Here is a 7,000-nt window from a genome sequence, read left to right as displayed (position 1 = left end):
AGTATTGCAAGCCAGTGTTTTAATGGTGATGTGGACTCATGCAAAACTACAAAAACTGGTGTACATTTTGTAAAATATGTGCAAATTTCCAAGTTGCCTCAGTGTTGTTTTCATGTTTTTCTTATTTTGTTTTATCACACGTCCCAATACATATACTTGAAATGGACAGAGAAACCGATAATAATTCAAAACAACAAAAATGCAGTACATGAATAAGATGGAAAGTGGAGCCTGGATTCATGGCCCACTTGCATTCCAAGTGTCCAACAACCCTCAGAAAGCACGAGAACCTTCTTCAGAGGTGGGAGTTATGGACCTCACAGACAGGGGCCTTTGGCAGACTTTCCCAGCATGCCTTCACTACATGTTTGGGTTTACCTGGTCTGTCCGGTAGCCTTCCACGCCACCTGGTGGTGATCAGTTGACAGTTCTGCTCCTTTTTTCACCTGACTGTCTGAGACATACCTCTGCAGAGCTGATGATTCAACCACAAAGTCGATCTTCAACTTTTGGCCAAAGGTTTTCTGGCACCAAGCACACTTCTGAGCTACGTTATCTTCAAACAAGTTTAATAACAGAACACATTTCTGATCAAGCAGGCTTTTCCTCCCATTTCCCCCTTTTGGGTTTCTCCAAAATTGCCCACATGATTGCCTGAGGCGAACAAAGGAGTCCCGGGGGGGGGACGACACCACCAGAAACTCCAAAAGGCAAGGCACTCTGAGCTGCTGTTTGGTTCATAAGCACAAACAACAGAGTTTTCCCCTTGGGAACACACAATCCAGTGGTGCTGAGCTGGTGGCATGTGAGTATCCAACACATGCCCTGCGAGTCCAACCCCTCTCCAAGAGTCTGGTTCCACTTTTACTGAGCATGGAGATGATTCTAACTACATCTAGTCAGTATCTCCAGCACCAGCTCTGGTTCTTTCATTTCCAGTGAAGTAATGTTCCACATCGATAAACAGTCTGCAATGATGTTGTTTTGGCATGTCATGTTAAAAAAAAAAAAAAAAAAAAGCAAAAAAAAATTTAAAAGAAATTCTATTGTCAAGAGCTCAATTAGAACTTTGGCCTCTGTTGGAATATTTCAACAATTTGGATGTGCTGGAAAATATTTTTTTGTGTGTCCTCACCAAATGTAAATGTGCTGGGGATACTGAACTCAAAATTTCTGATTTCCATGCTAGGAAATTTTTAAAACATTTAAAATAGGGAAATTCTGAGGTATAAAAATACATCAAATTCACAAAATTCATTTGAAACAATTTTGGGCCTCAAAATCACACAATTATGAAGAAACTTGAGATAGTGCAGAAACATATTTCCTGAAATATGTCTGAATTTACACAAAGTGAGCCTAATGCTTTTTATCAGGTGTCCAGTACTGGAATACCGCTTAAACCAAATCTTCCTGTGATCCACTTAACTGGCAGTAATTTACTTAAAACACAAAATTGCTTGGGGTTATACACCATTTGCTAAAACAGGAGACTCCATCACAATGCAGGGTCTAGCTTTTAATTTGAAAAGAAAGTCTGATGACAGCTTTTCTGCCTCATAACTTACAAAACCTTCACATCCTGAGTTAGTTGCTTTTATGTATAAAATTAAGTGACCATTTACTCTGAGCATCTGTGATAGGAGGGTGGTAATGCGGGGTTGTAAAGGATAGACCAAGGACCAGCACTGGAAAGCAAGGCCAATACAGTTCCAGTTTCTGTTCACAATGCCCTTCTTAAAAACCAGTATGAATTCTATGAATATCAGGATGTATTTACTGCATGATCAGACCTTGCTTTCATTGATATGCACTATTTATCTCAATTTACCTTTCGTTATACATTGAAGTTACCAGACAATTACTGAGTAAATCTTAACAAAAGAAAAGGAGGGCTTAATTTTAGGGTTGAGAAGATATATACAAGAGTCACAACTTCAGTGCAAAAGTAAAAAACTAATCACAATTTGCATTATTCAGTTCAGCTCTTTGTCTTCTGAGAGTTTGCATACAAAAATCCCAATAAATCTTAACTGTGTCCATATCTCTGACAAAGTACCACAGAAATGGCTAGAAAGAAACAGCTGAGTAAAGAAACAAGAGAACAGATTTGTACAGTGAGGAAAGAAGGATACACTGAGAGAAATCACAAAACACTTAAAGGTGTCCTACACAGGAGTTCACAACACCGTGAAGAGACTAGAAGAAACTGGAAGTTATGATGATAGAAAAGGTCTGGAAAAAAGAGGATTACTACAAAAGCAAAGGATAAACATCGTTGTCACCAATAAGAGAGATTGGCAGAAAACAGCACCACAAATAAGGGAGGAAATCAACATGACAAGGTCAAACTCTCATATCTCTGTCAAATTGCAGAGTCTATGTCTGCAGACAACACTCACAAGTGGAAGTGGTAGTGCCATGGTATAGGGTTGTTTTGCAGCTGATAGAGTAGGAGATTTATTTGAAGTAAAGGGTGTCATGAAGAAGGAACAGTACCACTCCATCCTTCAGCATCATGCATCATGCATCATGGACAAAGGCTTGTGGGTAAAAAGTTTGTTTTGCAGCAAGATAATGAACCTAAGCATTATTCCAAACTCTGTCAGGGTTACGCACACAAAACAGAAGAGGAAGGTGTTCTTTGAAAGATGGTTTATAACCCCTCAGTCGCGAGACCTCTCTCCATGTGAACTTGTGTGGGATGAATTGGATCGATCAGTCAGAAAAGTGTGCCCCATGAATCAGCAGTCTGTCATTGATGAACTTAAGAAAGCTTTGAATGCAATTCCTGGCACATACCTTAAAAAACTTGTGGAATAAATGTCTCGTATATGAAGGCATGTGAAGAAAGCATAGTCCAAGCAAGAAAGGCACAAATACCTGATAATTATAATAAAAACGTATTTTGATGACTGATTGTTTATATAATAATCATGTTTATTTTGTTACAAAGTATTCCAATGAAACTATGATTGTTTTTTGTACATATTTGATCTTGCTTCTAAACTTTTGAATTGACAAAGGCAAGGCATTTTTACTTGTATAGCGCATTTCATTCGCAGGAGTAGCTCAATGTGCTTCTCATAGAAACAAAAAAACCCCCCAAGAATTTAAAATAAAATAAATCCTGATCATAAGTACAATAAAATAAAGTACTAGAAAACATGAATGCAACATAAAAGGATATTTTGCATTAAAATTATTAACAGAACAAACAGTGCAGGTAAAAGATTAAAATGTCTATGATTTAAAAGAGCTCACCCATGAGCACATGAAAAAAGGAAAAGTTGGATTTGAAAACATGAGCATTTGGTGCTGACCTCAGTTCCCTTGGTAGCTTGCTCCATTTGTGTGCAGCACAATAGCTTAATACTGTTTCACCATGTTTGATTTGAACTCTGGGTTCTACTATCTGACCTGAGTCTGTAGAACTCAGAGCCCTACTGAGTATATATTCCATTAACATGTCATTAATGTATTCTGGACTTAAACCATTCAGTGACTCATAGACCAGTAGCAGAACTTTAAAATCTATTCTATGGCTGACTGGGAGCCAGTGAAAAGACTTTAGAACTGGACTGAAGTGTTCTGATCTCTTTCTTTGTTCTGGCCAACACTTGAGCTGTAACTTTCTGAATAAGCTACAGCTGTTTAATGCTCCTTTGAGGAGTCCAGTCAGAAAGCTGTTACAGTAGTTGATTTTACTGGAAATGAAAACATGAATAAGCTTCTCCTGGTCTTTTGTGGACATAAATCCCTTAACTCTGGAAATGTTCTTAAGCTGATAGAAGGCTATTTTGATGACTGACTTAATATGACTACTGAAGGTCAGTTTCGTGTCTATCAGCACACCAAGGTTTCAGACTTGGTCTTTCGTTTCTAGAGAAAGTGACTCAAAGTATTTACTAATAACAGTCCTTTTCTCTTTGTTGCCAAAAATTATCTCAGCTTTGTCCTGGTTTAATTGAAGGAAATTTTGGTTCATCCAATTATTTACTTGCTCTAGGCAGCGACACAATGATTCTATTGGACGGTAGTCATCTGGGGCCAGTGCTAGGTATATCTGTGTATCATCAGCAAAACTATGATAGTTAACATTTGAGTTCTGGAGAATTTGACCCAAAGGCAGCATGTATAGGCCGAATAGAAGGGGTCCAAGGGCTGACCCTTGAGGTACTCCACATGTCATAGTCACTCGATCGGATTTATAACTTCCAATGGTCACAAAATAACTCTGCTCTTCCAAGTAAGACTTGAACCACTCTAGGACTGCTCCTTTGAGTCCTGCCCAAGTTTCCAACCTGCTGAGCAGTAAACTGTGATGGTGTGTAACTGTGATATAAAGTGTCTTGTCAATTAGATACACTCAGCGCACCCCATCGAATCGCCACGGTGGAGGGGTTTAAGTGTCTCTGTGATCCTGGAGCTCTGTTGTCCAGGGCAATAGCCTCTGGTAGGGTCTCCTAAGACAAATTGGTCCTGAGGGGGAAAGACCAGACAAAGAGTGATTCAGAAAATCCTGATGACAGCACAAAAAAGAAAAGCCACCACCTCGCCTGGGTTAGGGAAACCACGGCCTTCCCCTGGAGCCAGGCTTGGGGGAGAGCTTGTCAGAGTGCGTCTGGTGGCAGAGCCTTGGGTGCCACAGGGCTCGGTTGGGCACACCTGAAGAAGTAACACAGGGCCACCGTTCAGTAGGCCGACCATCTGCAGGGCCAGAAATTGGGGTTGGGAGCCCACTGGGCAGTAGGCAGGAGTGGGCACCTGGGTGCACCACCCCCTGGTGGCTCCTGGGGATGTAGAACATCACTTCACTAGTGGGGTAGGAACCTGAGCTGGTACAGGAAGTGGAGCGATCCCTGTTAGATACAGTTGGGCTCACCTCCATGCACAACAAGGGTTCCGGAACCAAAATCCTGGAGAGGGGTTGGACTCTCCTTTTCTGGAGTTGCCCAGGGTGAGAGGTGCCAGGCAGGTTGGAGTTCTCCTCGGAAAATGAGAGGGTCACCTCTCTGCGGCTTTTGTCGCAGAGGGGAAAACTCTGACTGTTGCTTGTGCCTATGCAGCAAACAGCAGCTCAGAGTATTCGACCTTCTTGGAGTCTATGGGCGGTGTCCTAGAAGGGGTGCCAACTGGGGACTCCATAGTTCCACTGGGGAACTTCAATGCTCACGTGGGTAATGATAGAGAACCTTGGAGGGGGTGATCTGAACCCAAGCGGTGTTTTGTTATTGGACTTCTGTGCTAGTCATAGATTGGCCATAATGAGCACCATGTTTGAGCATACAGTTGCTCATAAGTGTGCCTGGTACCAGAGTACCTTCGGCCAAAGGTTGATGATTGACTTCATAGTCATATCATCAGACTCTAGAACCTTCATTTCCAAATGAATTGCAAAATTTACTTTTAACAGAAAAGAGGAGATTGAACTACTGAGAAACAGTCCAGTTCTTTTTCTCCTTAGGCCAGGTAAGATGTTTCTGTTGTCATCACAAAGAGTAGCTTATAATGTGACAGTTGTAGCTTCTTTCCTATAAATATTTGCATGATGGCTCTTGATGCACTTACACAAATCACAGTTAATGATTCTACTTTTCTTGACAGTCCCCCAAAGGCTGCAGTAATCCCTGTTGCTTGTCCAAATTTCACTTTCACACATTTTTCGTTCCAGACAACATTCCATTAAAATGCTCTTCGTTACAGCACTCAGCCAATGACCAGCCTTTTCATTAATGACCCTCGGTGGCCAATCCTTCTTATGGAGGGTGTCAATGATCATCTTCTGGGCACCTTTCAAATTAGCAGTCTTCCTCGTGATTGCGACTGTGTATACTGAACTAATTCGACAGATCCAAGGTATTTAGATCGTCCGAACAGTGATTTAAATGCAAAATAACTATTCTATTATTTTAAGATAATGAATTGATTTTATTTTTTTGCTGTCCGCCAGAATCATCAATATTAAAAATGGTCTTATTTCACTTGTATTATTTCACATTTAAAGGATATAATATACATATAAGTTTACTTGACTGAATTCAGTTATTTAAATAAAGAACTTTTCACAATATTCAAATTATTTGAGATGCACCTGTATATATAAACACACACATATGCAGTATACAGTGCTCAGCAAAAATGAGTAGATTCGTCAGAAAACTTTTACTTTCCTTTCAGAATCAACATTTTCTATTGCACACTATACTACAAAATACTTCCACAAATGTGTGACATTGATTGTGAACAAGACTGATTAATTTGCACACACAAAAAGTAATTTTACTAACAAATTAATTCAAGACCAAGTTGCAAAAATGAGCACACCCCAATAAAAGTCTTAGGAGCAAAACTAAATTGTAGACTACAAAATTCCAATTAACAAAAATTTAACCACAGGTGAGTCTTATTACTAATTAAACAAGTGCCCAGCAGACAAAAGCCTGCCTAGGATTTGCCAGCACCCATGCTGAAAAAGATGAAGACTATTGGGACTCTATACTCTGGAGTGATGAGACCTGATAAATGTTTTAAATGTCAAACCCATGACCACTGCGTCAGGGACTATAACCACTGTTCTTGGGCAGCCCGCTCAGCCAGCTGAGCTATCTGGGTTCCCACTGTTGCATTTCCAAAGAAGAACAGGTTGCAAGTGATTCAGTAGTCAAGTATGCCTCCTGATCTGAACCCAGTCGAACACCTAAGGGGAATTCTGAAGAGAAGCTGACTCTTCATTTAGCATCGAGGCTCTAAAAGTAGTTCTTGAATGGAAAATGATAGATGTTGCAATATTCTGCCAAACCTGTTCATTCCATGCCTAGAAGACTTGGTGCTGTCCTTAAAAATCGTGGAGGTCATAGGAAAATACTAGATGTAGTAGTTTTTGTCGTGAGGTGTTTTCATTTTTGCATCAACAAAGTAAAATTGTAATATAAGTTACATTATTAATATTATTCAGGTTATAAGTTAAACCAATGTTCTATAAAATGTTTTGGAAATT

The sequence above is a fragment of the Amphiprion ocellaris genome, chromosome 19 (assembly GCF_022539595.1).
Source record: "Amphiprion ocellaris isolate individual 3 ecotype Okinawa chromosome 19, ASM2253959v1, whole genome shotgun sequence".
Classification (NCBI taxonomy): Eukaryota; Metazoa; Chordata; class Actinopteri; family Pomacentridae; genus Amphiprion; species Amphiprion ocellaris.
Note: the sequence above shows the minus strand (reverse complement) of the source record.